Raw genomic sequence first — 12731 nt, 5'->3', positions numbered from 1 at the left:
TAAAAGAAAGTGCATACAGTGCGTTTTTTTTAACGCGCAACATAGGATTTCACGTATTAAATTTTTAAGCCCATGTTAGACCATGTAATTTTGGAACTACAAGTATAAAACTTGACGGGTGGCTATTTCGTACCCTGAAGCTTAAGTAAATTTACCAATTCGGCCTAAAAAGTGTTAAAAAACTTGCAAAAAATCATCTTTTTTCGAAAAGGTTTTATCGTTTCATACTCCCTGTATGCATTGTTGTTCTTTGTTGTTTTTGATACTGGCACGGCAGGAATTTCAGTTCTATTACGAATTATACTATTTCATTATAAAACCCACCTTTCACTACAACAATAGATAACCTCTCCTATTGGAATAACAAAAGTCAAAATTTATGTCAATTTTTATTGACAACCCTTCTCAGAGTTCCAAATTGAACATTATCAGGTTTAATATTTATTAAGTTGTTGTTTTCTGTGTTCTGCCGTTGTGTTCTTTTTTAGATTCTCTGAAGACGGTGGTAGATTTTCCACCGAAACGTCAGCGTTTTTAGGTAACAAGACCGAGCCTAAGTCAGTGGTCTTGTGTTGGGACGACTAGGTTAATGTTATTTTCCACTTAGTTGAAAATAGTGCGAAATTCCATTTTCCCAACAAACCTTTTTTGTGTGAGACAGAAGACCCAATAAACAAAGAAAAAATGAGTAACTCGTCTTAACAAACATATAGAACATATCGCCAAATTTAGGGAACTAATAAATAATAATAAATAACAGAAATTGCTTTTTTAATAGCAAGGCGTGGACAAGATGATTAAATTACGGTATAAGCGAGAATTTAAAAAAATTCAACCAAAGTGATTAACGGCTTAAAAAGTTTAAGAAGATTAAAATTAAGATAAAGAAATTGGTTATTAAAAATTGCAAATTTATGCTGTTCACGTTGTTGACAGCATTCTTAAAATTTTTTGCTGTGTTTATTTTGTCTAATGTTGAAGTAATTACGGTTTTAACATAACCTTAAGAAATTTCTTATAATAACCTAACTTAGAGTCTATAAGATGAGATTTCATTAATTCTGATAGACATCCTGAAACTTGTTTTTTTTATGGTCAATTATTACAACACAGTAAATTGGACAAAAGTCTCTCCTAATCCTCATAATAAAATCTTTAACTTATAGTAATGAAGATTACTATTTATGACCTCGGACGATAGGGGTCGTGTCAGCTTTAAAACTTAATTAAAACTAGGCAATAACGGGAATAAAAATGGCTTTTGAATTGAACCCAAAAAGAACCACTCCAGAACGACAATTGGAGTCCAAACCTGAAAAGCAGCACCTGTTATTCAATTGGAACCGGCTGCCGGAATTCGTTCGCTTTTTTCGCCTCGGTTTCGTTCTTCTGTTGTAATCTGCAAGTTTAACAGGAAGAAGACGAACGAGCCAACCGAAGAGAACGCACAAAAATTAACGGCTGCACGGGGCACCTGCTCCGGAAAAATTACGACTGTTTAGGTGACTGGTTTGGTTTGGTTGCTGGTCATTCATTAAAACTGTCGGTTTAATGGTTTTTCTCGGCTTGGTTTACGGTTTGTATCAATAAGCACCAAGTGACGTTATCTGGAACCTAATTAGTCAGTAATTAGCCAATGCCGAAAAATATACACTTTTATACTAGTTCCCACAGGAAAATGATATGTCGTGTTAAGTTTTCTTGATTGTTGAACGTACACGTTCTGCTTTATAAAATTACCGTGGTAATTTCGAATCGCAGAAAACGACACTTGATACCTGGACAGCGGGCCCGAAATGTCTCCAGCGTTATTCAATACCCCACTAAGCTATTTCGAGAGGTGAATCATTTGTGCTCGATTCATAATAGTGTGAAAATATGCACTTTCAGGTCGGCGGCCTTTCACCTGTCACTATTCCGCATTCGAATAACCAAAAGGGTTAAATAACTTGGAGAGAAATAATTGAGTTCAACCAAGACCCAAATTTATCTCATCCAGAAAGCCCACGTATACGCTATTTACAGATGGCGGTGTGCGTGTTTTCGCCTGGATATGCGCGTAAACCTGGCATTAAACATAGACCAAAGGGAATCGCTTAACCGGAAGAACGGCTTCGTTTTGCCCAATTAGCAGCTATGCTATGCTAATGCGTAAATTTATCTAAGCAGTCTAATTACAACTAATATGTCAGACGGTCATCAATAATATAGAAGTTACTGTGAAATTCGGTATGCACATTGTTATGACAAAAAACATAGTATTAGACAGACAAGAAGGTAATTACGAAACAACCAGAGGCAAAACACCGTAAACCCGGTAAATCTCAACGTTCCGGACAAACCGCAACGCCAGAACGAGTCGAGATTAGGTTGACGAGTTCATTACATCCACGAGAGATGGTAATCAGAGTTTTACCTCCCCGCGGTCCTTATGCAAATTAACCCTTACTCTCCTTGGACTCTAACTTGCTAATTACCACCTCCCGGGGCAACTAATGGCTTTGGAAGAACGTAATGTGCAACCAGCGTAACTTTGAGGATGGGAAACGTTAGAATGACGTGTCCACCTCAGGCCTCACTGTAAGCACGACATCACAATCGGGCCTTGGCACGTAACATGTAATTCCCGAGCATTACCGGAATTGCAAATTACACAGGCACGGATCCAATGACTCTCTCATTGTCCGTCTCCGACGAGTTTTATATTCTTCTTTGAGATCGCCGACCTCTTGGATTATATGCACTTTTGTTGCGTGTGAAAGATATTGATAAAAATCTAGTGTGGAACTTGTTCCGCTAGGAAAGTCGGTAAGTACCGAAAATATCTAAAGATGGAACTCGTGCGGTGTTGCTGTCCACCACCTACGGCTTAATTAAATTATCTTTCATTTTTATCCGATTGGCTGAACGAAACCTGTTAGTTTGTGCTTGAAATTTTAAATTAAAACGGGTTCTGAGATCCTCAGAAATAAAACAGCAGAATGTTTGTATTAATGTTGACGTTTTGTCATATTACATATCTGATAAGCCATTAAAGGTTCGTCGTAAATTTGAATACAAGAAATCTTCAGTCTCTCTCAACATGAATATTTTTGTTTTTGCTAGACAAGTCGACTTCAATAGTTTTCTCTAAAGCAGCATGCAAATACAAACATTTCACTGCATAAGGACACGCTTCAAAATCGAATGATGTTTAATTCATAAATGCAATAAGTATGACTGCGCTATGACCGATACATTATCATAAAAGCGGTATAGTCGTTATACGGTTGTAAAACAAATGAGTCCAATCGGAATGCATAAATTCGTCGTTACTGTCATAATGGTTCTTGATGCTGTAAGTATAAAGACAACCCGTGTGGTCGTCAATATGAAAACCCCGAAGTCACAGTTTTTTCTAAATCTCTTAACCAGTCATAAACGGAAAATCAAATTAAGAATGTAGAAAAAATACTTTGCAGTTGTCTTATCTTTCAGAAACAACAGTGCAATCTGTAAAAATGAAGAAAAAGTGAAGCTTGTAAAATGTACCACAGGTTTGTTTGTCCTCCAGGAGATCAGCAAAAATGACGGCTGTAGGCACCGCCCTCTGTACAAGAAAGCCAAGAAGGTGCATGCCAAAAATTCCAATATGGCCGAAATAGTGGTTGACAGTTTACATTTGTTTGTATTGTGGAAATTAAGTTTTTCGATGATTAAATTAATTTTTAAGGGTTAAAGTCAAGACTTGGGATTACTTGACAAAGTAATTTTTGTTTGCTATTATATATTGTTGTTTATATGTTTATTGTTCTAGTGAAAGTGTAGTTTGTGTTCATTTTATTGTGTTATCACTATTGTTATTGTTCCTTCATTGTTCTATAATTTGTTGTTGGTTTTTTAACTTAAATTCTATTGCCTCTACAATATGCCGTCCACTTGTTGTTTGCCAAATTGTAAAGGCAATTTGGTGAAAAGCCCAAAAGTGTCAGTCTTTTACTTTCCAAAAGACCCTGCTCGAACCCAACAGTGGTTGAAAGCTTTGAACTGGAATGATTTTACTCCAACACAATACTCAGTGGTAAGTACAATATGCTTTCTCATTCAGTAAACTTATTGCCTCTTATATACATAGGTATGTGAGTTACATTTTGAGGCCGCCTGCATTTTGAGAGCAACAAAGGTTTACTCTGAAGAAACAGGACAGCTTTTAGAAGTTCCATTGGCACATTTAAATTTTAAAAGAAAGGTCTTGGTAATAATATAAAACCCATTTATCAGTTTTGCTTACCTAGCTTCAAGGATTTCCAAATTTTCTTTGATTGAAGTTTTCACATTAGTTTGTTGTACTTTCCAGGACAAAGGGTTCTAACCAAACTTGCTTTGGCTGGACTTTATTGGGTATAAAAAGCCATATCTATACATATCTGGATCAGGAATGAAGCGTTCTTTGATTTTTCACTCACAACTAATCAACTACACGAAAAAATTTAAAAAAACATATTTTCTACTGCATCTGTATAGGTTTGTGTACAAAACGAAAACCGCTAACGCCGCCATTAAAAGTGACATTCTAGGCTTTCTTGTACAGAGGGCGGTGCTGTAGGACATCTTGGAGTAACATTTCCGTTGTCACTAAACACGTTTTGTTGCTATTAGCTATTAGGATGTAATATTATCATTTGCTGGTGCAACTTCACCTTAGTGAAGGTGAATTAGTTTTCTTGGGTGTTTTTTTAAGTCCGGTTTGAATTTGAAACGAAGTAAACAACGAAGCAAATTAGCCAATGTTAAAACATTACGACGATCGTTTCGGACACGTTTACGCCGTTTACGTTGTTCCCGCTGCGACCAAACGGGAATGCATAATTCGCGAGTAATTATCTTATAGGTGCCATACACGTCGTAGAAAAGTAGCATACGTGTATGTCACAGCTGTAAACGTAGGCGTGGGGCTATTAAAGTGACAACAAATTTGGAGTTTTATAGTGGCAACTCCCACTTGTACAAATGTGTATGCATTAGTGTTAACTGCCACGAATATACCGCGCTTCCTTAAAATAATGGTCGGGTTTGATTTAATGATTCCTGGCCTGGATTCACCGTTAGGAAACCTTATCGAAACGAGCTTCAGGGGTGCGTTCAGTGTCCATTTTTCCGTTTTGAATAAAACGTATTGTAACCGATTTGTATGCTGTTTGTGCAGCAATGTCGGGTCCTGTAATCTGTCTATTTTACAATGCAAAATAACGGTTCGTCGTGACGACGTGACACGAATATACATTGTAAAAACTGCTGCACTATCATTAAAAGACACAATCATGCAGTTCAATGAACATTGCCAATAATGCTCTATTTATACTAGTTGCGATGGAAATGGTCAAGGTTAATTAACTTTCAGCGGACAGACAACCAAGTCCTTTGGACTTTTAGACCAAAAACGGAAATGGCGCCGATTAGCAGGAAAGCCACTATCTAATATGATTAATATTCATAGCGCCGACACTTTATCAAATGTTAATAAGCTGTATGAAGACATTTGCTACGTAAATACAGTAATACTTGGCAGGTTATACACCAGGCGAGTCATTAATAAAACCATAAAAGTTGCTTTTTGTATCGTACATCAATTTATACTATCTATCACCGACCTAGTTACATGCAGCATGTAGCTCAACAATGTATAAAGGAACTATTTATGTGACCAGTTAGGAAAGGTGCCTAATGTCTGAAAATATGATGTCCACATGTGCAGTATTTGCGTAAATTACACCACTGTTGACCACTTGACCAATCACACACTATCCATCTTACACAATTTGTTCTACATGTTCGATCTTACCCCACAATTTTAATACAGGGTGTCCCACGACGAAAGACATCGATTGATATTGGAAAAAGTATAAATAGGAGAGTTTTGAAAATTTGGCAAAATACTGATGTGGGCATGCCCAATCTAACTAAAATATTTTCAAGATGGTTGCACTTCCGTTTATACCGGAAGTCGATCACAACTTTCTAAGTTAAAAAGAACACCCTATATATTATTACATATTTGGATTCCTCACAAAATTCTGACAAACTTTTGTGTACAATGCCCTTCCTATCTCTAGCCGTTTTCGAAATATTTGATGTTTTTCCAAAAAAGTGACAGTTGCAACGCTCAACATATTTTTGTACTCTGTCAAAACCGTATTTCATTTTGCAATAAAACTTTAGGTTATTGTAAATAAAGGATCGTTTTATTAAACTGAGGGTGCGTAATGACATTATTATTCATTTGTATACAGGGTCGCCAAAAAAAAATCATAATCTTGCCACTAAAAAAAATGAAAAATTTCAAGTTTTTTAAATAGAAACCCCCATGTAGAAATTGCAATTTTGGGCTATTTTGTTGTAAATCCAACTTCGTCAATAAGACAAGTTTCTGTAGAATCAGGCATATCCAAAAGCTCAATTCAAAGGATCCTGAAGAAACAAAAATTTCACCCTTTTTCATTTAAATTAGTGCAACACTTAAAAGAGGTTGACTTTCCGAAGAGAGTGGTTTTTAGTGAGTTTTTGCTGACTAGTCACTATGGAGAAGAATTGTTTTTGAATAATATTATTTAGAGCGACGAGGCCAAATTCACTAAAAATGGAATGTTCAATAGACATAATTCAACTACTGGTGTGACATAAATCCACACGTAATTAGAGAGAGAAATTTTCAAGAAATCTGGAGTTTTAATAATAATAAATGTTTATTCCCAAATAAAACTAAATGGGTTGGATTTAGGTATAGGCAAGTAAATTTTAATTTATTTATTTACAGTAATTTTTGATGCTCAAAATGATTCCGGCATAAAAAATGTGGGTTTCTATTTAAAAAACTTGAAATTTTTCATTTTTTTTAGTGGCAAGTTTATGATTTTTTTGACGACCCTGTATACAAATGAGTCATTACGCATCCTCAGTTTAATAAAACGATTCTTTATTTACAATAACACAAAGTTTCATTGGAAAATGAAATACGGTTTTGACAGAGTACAAAAATATGTTGAGCGTTGCAACTGTCACTTTTTTGGAAAAACATCAAATATTTCGAAAACGGCTAGAGATAGACATACGGCATTGTACACAAAAGTTGGTCAGAATTTTGTGAGGAATCCAAATATGTAATAATACATAGGGTGTTCTATTTAAAATAAGAAAGATGTGATCGACTTCCGGTATAACCGGAATTGCAACCATCTTGAAAATATTTTAGTTAGATTGGGCATGCTCACATTAGTATTCTGCCAAATTTTCAAAACTCATTTATACTTTTTCCAATATCAATCGATGTCTTTCGTCGTGGGACACCCTGTATAACAACAATTTTTCAAAGAATCTTTTTTACGCCTTTGAAAATAAAATATAAGGATGACAATAATTAATGAATTATTCAGTTATAAAAATAAAAACCCGTTTCCATAAATTTCGAACTCATTGTATTCAGAATCCGGTAAACGAGTTCGGTGCCTAATTGGCTTTCATTTCAAGGCATTTATTACAAATAAAATAACTGAATTCGGTGTTGAATTCGACCGTGTTTTAGGCTGAGTATATTATTTTATCGGTATTTGCATTCCGACTTTATGGGAACCACTTCCGCTTTTGTTCCCAGACGAACAAGGCAAATAATAAAGTGCGCAAGATTGGATTAGTGCCTCCTTTAAAAGGCACCATGAGAAAACCGTTGTGTACATGAAGCGTAGGTAAATGGAGGACTTATTTATGGTAAACATTGTTTGGTGGGTTCAAAAAGACCGACTACATTCATTATTCGAAATTTTTCGGTTTGGCAAGAGCAGAACCGATGAATTATTTTCGATTGAAGCGATTTTACGTACACCTAGTTTAGAGCCGTGCCAATTGGCACCAGGCCAGTGTTCTTATGTTATCGACCTGTAGGAGAATTGAAAATTGTCGTTAAAATCGCAATTTCAAAAGACAATGGCGTGATTCGCTACAGGTTATTGATCGAGGAAGAAGGAATTCCAACGCCGATAGTAATGGCACAACAATAATAATCGACATTACTTGGATGATTTCATGCTTCTATAATTAGGTTTATCAATATTTCTGACTGAGAAAAATTAAAGTTTCCATGACAAACGTTTCTGAATAACACTTTATTGTAATGAAACGGCGTCAATATAACTCTATTGTAGAATTGCACTTTATTTATTTGTTTGTGGATTTCACGCCAGTTTTAACATTAATAAATGCCGTATAAAGAAAATTTATACCGTTTTGCTGATAGATTTAAAACCGTTTCAGCGTAATCACTTTAAATGGAAATCACATGCTATTTTAATAAATAACACCAGGATTTTATACAAGATTGAAAATAAGCAGGATTTCCTCCAAAAACTCCAACAGGAAATGGAAAAAATCAAATCCGCCTTATTTTTTCAGGTTGTAATAAGCGTCAAACGGAATTGGGAATCAAGATGGCAATTTGCCTACTCAACCACGCTTCCTGGATAGTCTTCAGCAAATAGTTTATTGTCTCTAAGCAATTACATTAACAGAATGATTATTTTAAATTAAATCGAATCCAGTCCAACTAACTCACGCAGGTGTTCTGCTTATGAAACTATCACCGTAACGTATTAAGCGCAATTATGTCTTTTTTTGCGCTAAGCCTTTCTCGTGTAATTGCTACACAGATCGTAAATCTGAAATCCTGCAGGTTGCAGTAATACCGAGTATCGACGACTTTAGATATTGCTTTAATTAGGTAATATTGGCCCGTAGGGCGAGTGTTTCTTTGATGCCAGATAAAACTGGAAAAAGCGTTGAAAGCAATCAACTACCCTCGTGTCAGATATTTTTTAGATCAAAAGACGGCTTATGGACCTCCATTTTGCCTGATTACCTCTGAATGCCTTCCTAATAGCGATGAAAGCCTTATCAGAAGGGGAGTTGATGCAGTCACTCAAATTAGGTGACTCATATGGTTTCAGTTAGCTTGCCAATGAAATAACGTTAGAAGTTATTCTCCTCATATAAAAGAATTTGTAGTAGAGAGTATACAGGGTGGTCCAGTTTTAAGTGTCAATAATTCACCACTCGATAGCCAATCAAAAAATAAGTTGACTTGCATTATGTAATTTTTCTGAAAAACGTTTCCTAAAGAACCTACAGTCCTTCAAATTTCAATTTAAAAAATCGTTTTATAGTGTAAAACTGAACATTCAAAACTTGTGAGAGTCCAAATTTGTGCCGAATAGTATAAAAACTTGCTATTTACTACTAGGAATAGTCTTATAATTTGTTTTCTCAAACTGCCATCCTGGTCGAGTGTCTAAAACTGGATTTCAAGAAGTAAAAACAGTCCGGAAATCAAGACAAAGATTGTATTGTGTATGAAACTTTTTTTTTACTTTACTAAGATAATCTAAAAGTTGACTTTTAAAGCTATAACTGACTTTACTAGGACTAAAGAGTTCAAAAGTATATTTTCAAGACTTTAATTGGTGTACAACTCAATTTTCTGGACTGGAACAAGTTTAGAAGTAAATTAAATTTTCGAAATATTTCATTTCTAAAAATTAATTCTCAAGACTAATATAGTAGCATTTGATACCAAAACTTTTTACTTTTATTACTGAAGAAACTTAACTTTTGAAAATAGTCTTAAACTCAATTTTTCAGTCTTAAAAAGCACTAAAAACAGTCTGAATTTCTTAGAGATGCTACAATTTATTAGGTGCTATGATGAGTGTAGAAGTCAATTTAATAGTGAAGAAGCTTGAAATAACATTTTCAAGACTATGGACAGTGTGCAAACTGGCTTTTAGACTTGATAAGTCAACAAATGTTTAGCACTGAGGTGTCTAGAAGTCGATTTAATAGTGACAAAGCTTGGAATGCCATTTTAAGTCTATGAAGAATGTGAAAATTGTTTTTAAGTTTGCTGTGTTAATAACTTGGTAAAGATAGTCTTGAAACTCGATTTTCCAAGCTGAAAGCAGTTTTGAAACACTAAAAATAGTCCAGAATTTTGAGAAAATTAAAAGCAAAGTTAAAAGCAAGAAAAGTTAGTTTTCAAGACAATTTTCATGAATCTAATGTCAATGTCTTCTATCTAAGACTAATTTCAAAACTAAAATATTGAAATTTGTCTTAAAATTATGAAAACTTACTTCAAATGCAAATTTTAAGCTTCTGATATTACTTTTCATTAGTTCATAGTCACTTTTTGGTGTTCAAGTCAATTTTTAAGGTTTAAATGTATGAATTTGTAGTCAAAAATTCTAGAAAAAGTAGTTTTTATGTCTACAAGTACAAATCAATTTTCAATATTAAAGTCTCTCAATTTGTATGAAAACTGGTTACAAACACAATTTTTAAGCTTCTGAAATCAATTTTTATCTTTTCTCAGTCAATTTTCAAAACTAAAGTCTTTCAGTTTGTCTGGAAACTATGAAAACTAGCTACAATTAAATTTTTTAAGCTTCTTAACTGAATTTTCTGTTTCCAAGACAATTTTTAAGTTGGGTTGGGTTAGTTTTGGGTCTTTGAAAGTAATAACTGAATTATATCGTAAAGGAAGTTTTAAATCAGAATTTTATAAGAGATAATTTCTTTTTCATCGTAAACAATGAAATTTAAAAAAACACGTAATTTTTGATATCTAGAGACGTAGAAGGCAAAAACATTAAAACCATCTTCCTGTATGCTGCCTATGCCTGTAGGCTACTGGAGAATTTTGGCAAACGTCATTCATAATGAGTATTAATTTCATAATGAGTGTTCCAAATTTGATCAAAATTGCTCCAACGATTTGACAGTTATGACAAAAAACTGATTTTTTAAACAGAAATTTGAAGGACTGTATTTTCCTTAGAATACATTTTTCAGAAAAATGACATAATGCCTGTCAACTTATTTTTTAATTGGCTATGGATTGGTGCATTATTGACATTTAAAACTGGACCACTCTGTAGTTTCCAATCAATTTATACTTTGACCATTAAATCAGTTGGCTGGATCTTCGCACTGTTCACAAACAGTGAATACACCAAAAACATTTTAGCAGAAACTACTCTTATTTCTACACCAAGTAGATAATCAAAATTCTTCGTAGTACAATTAAGAGTACTATCATTTGTGTCTTATGGCCATCAAGAATTTCTTTCCACAACAATTATAAATAATATTCTCAGTACTCTAACTAGAATTAGAACTTTCTTGACGACAAAACATTCAGGACAATTCCGACTAAACTAACATTTTCCCAGAAACTCGCTACAATTTTTCACGTGGAAAACGTGTTTCTGTGTGGGAAAACTATGTCATCTAGCGTCACCGGCCGTTGGTCTGCAAATACATAATTTACATATGCATTAAGGCGTCGAGCATGAGTCATTATTCAAGCTCTTGTTGCAATTTGCATCACAAAGGGTACGCGAAAAGTTTAGAGGGCGGTAAAGCCTTACGAAGGGTTGAAAGTTATGGAAAAAGAACGAACATGGAAGACAAAGAGCATGCAGGCAATTTCCCATATCGTTTACGTTCATCGTAGATCTCTGTTACTAGATTCGGCATGGTTCTGCACTAACGGAGTATCAGTGAAGACAATCTCTTGGTCGGCCACTTATGGTAGTCGCAAGGTGGGTAAATTAACAGCTTTAAAGACTGAAAGGGCTCACAATTTTTCTTTTATCCAATCGTATTCCACACAACGTTTATATCTGTGTAACAGTAATTTACTATCAATAATAAATTAATACGGTGTTGTGGCAGGTGAATAGACAGACAACGGGGTCTCGTGCAGGTTTTGTAATTCAACAGCAACAAAACACAATGGCGACACAGTACACACTCATAAAACGGTGGCAACTGTAAATGTTGCTAGGCGTTTTATGCGTCTCAGAATGTTCTGTTTATGAAATCGTCAGCACTATTTTCTATTCGGTATTGTTTGGACGGAATCGAACGAATATTTTTAGTACCGCATTTATAGCTCGTTTTATTAGCTGGTTACATTTTAGACACCGTTAATAACAGGTGATTAATCTTCAATTGGCTTTATCGTGTATGTTTTGCTAAGATAGACAGATAGAATCAGCTAGTGTCACAGTTGTTTGCAGAGATGTAAAAGCGGTAATTTTCAAGTCGGAAAATTTCCATTTTTGGAAATTTACCGGAAAATTACTTAATGTTTAAATGAAAATTTTCCATGATAGGAAAAACAACATGTCAAACTTGTCATTGTTATTCGTCGTCTCATAGCTTAAGTTAAGTGTGGTTTAGAGTGTAACTTTTTTCATCTGTACTGTCACAGTCTGACCCACACTTAACTTAAGCTCGGCTTACAAAGCGATGGTGCAAATGGAGTAAATGATAAAAGATATTTACATTAAACTTCATTTGAATTGATATTGGATTGTCGTACAATTAATTAGAAAACTATTTTTGAATTTTTCAGATTTTCCAATTTAAACTACCCTAACCTAACCTAACCTAACCTAACTTCAACACTTTTCAAAATTATATGAATTAAAAAAAAAATATTATTTAGAAATTTATGCAAGGGTATAGTTATCTGATTTAATTGAACAGATGTTCTATATGTTCTCCCTTCTCGGCTGTCACAGTAAAAACTGTCAAAATCAAACAAACAACAAACAAAACAGTTTTAACAGTTATTCGACGTTTTAGGTAAAAACGCTATACAGAGTGGTCAAAAGAGACTCAAATTAAATCAAAGAACCACC

At 34.5% G+C, this 12731-nt stretch overlaps 1 protein-coding gene and 1 long non-coding RNA gene across 10 annotated transcripts in view; one reads left to right on the top strand and one right to left on the bottom strand.

Moving 5' to 3' along the window:
- The window catches only part of LOC145727615 (uncharacterized), a 36912-nt gene extending 32635 nt beyond the window's left edge, over window positions 1-4277 (top strand). For 3 of the 4 annotated variants that reach the window (XR_014177901.1, XR_014177900.1, XR_014177899.1), the window contains exon 9: window positions 3554-3889. This is a non-coding gene — a long non-coding RNA (uncharacterized LOC145727615). Of the gene's footprint in view, window positions 1-3553; window positions 4061-4114 lie in introns of those variants that run through there. The other variant, XR_014177896.1, reaches the window with a different exon arrangement.
- LOC145727558 (uncharacterized) overlaps window positions 1-12731 on the bottom strand; it is a 98981-nt gene that overhangs the window by 67397 nt on the left and 18853 nt on the right. The window lies entirely within an intron of this gene.

This window comes from Ips typographus, linkage group LG4, assembly GCF_016097725.1.
Source record: "Ips typographus isolate SLU linkage group LG4, UJ_Ityp_2.0, whole genome shotgun sequence".
NCBI lineage: Eukaryota > Metazoa > Arthropoda > Insecta > Coleoptera > Curculionidae > Ips > Ips typographus.
The sequence above is the reverse complement of the archived record's forward strand: the minus strand, read 5'-3'. Positions and strand labels throughout refer to the sequence as shown.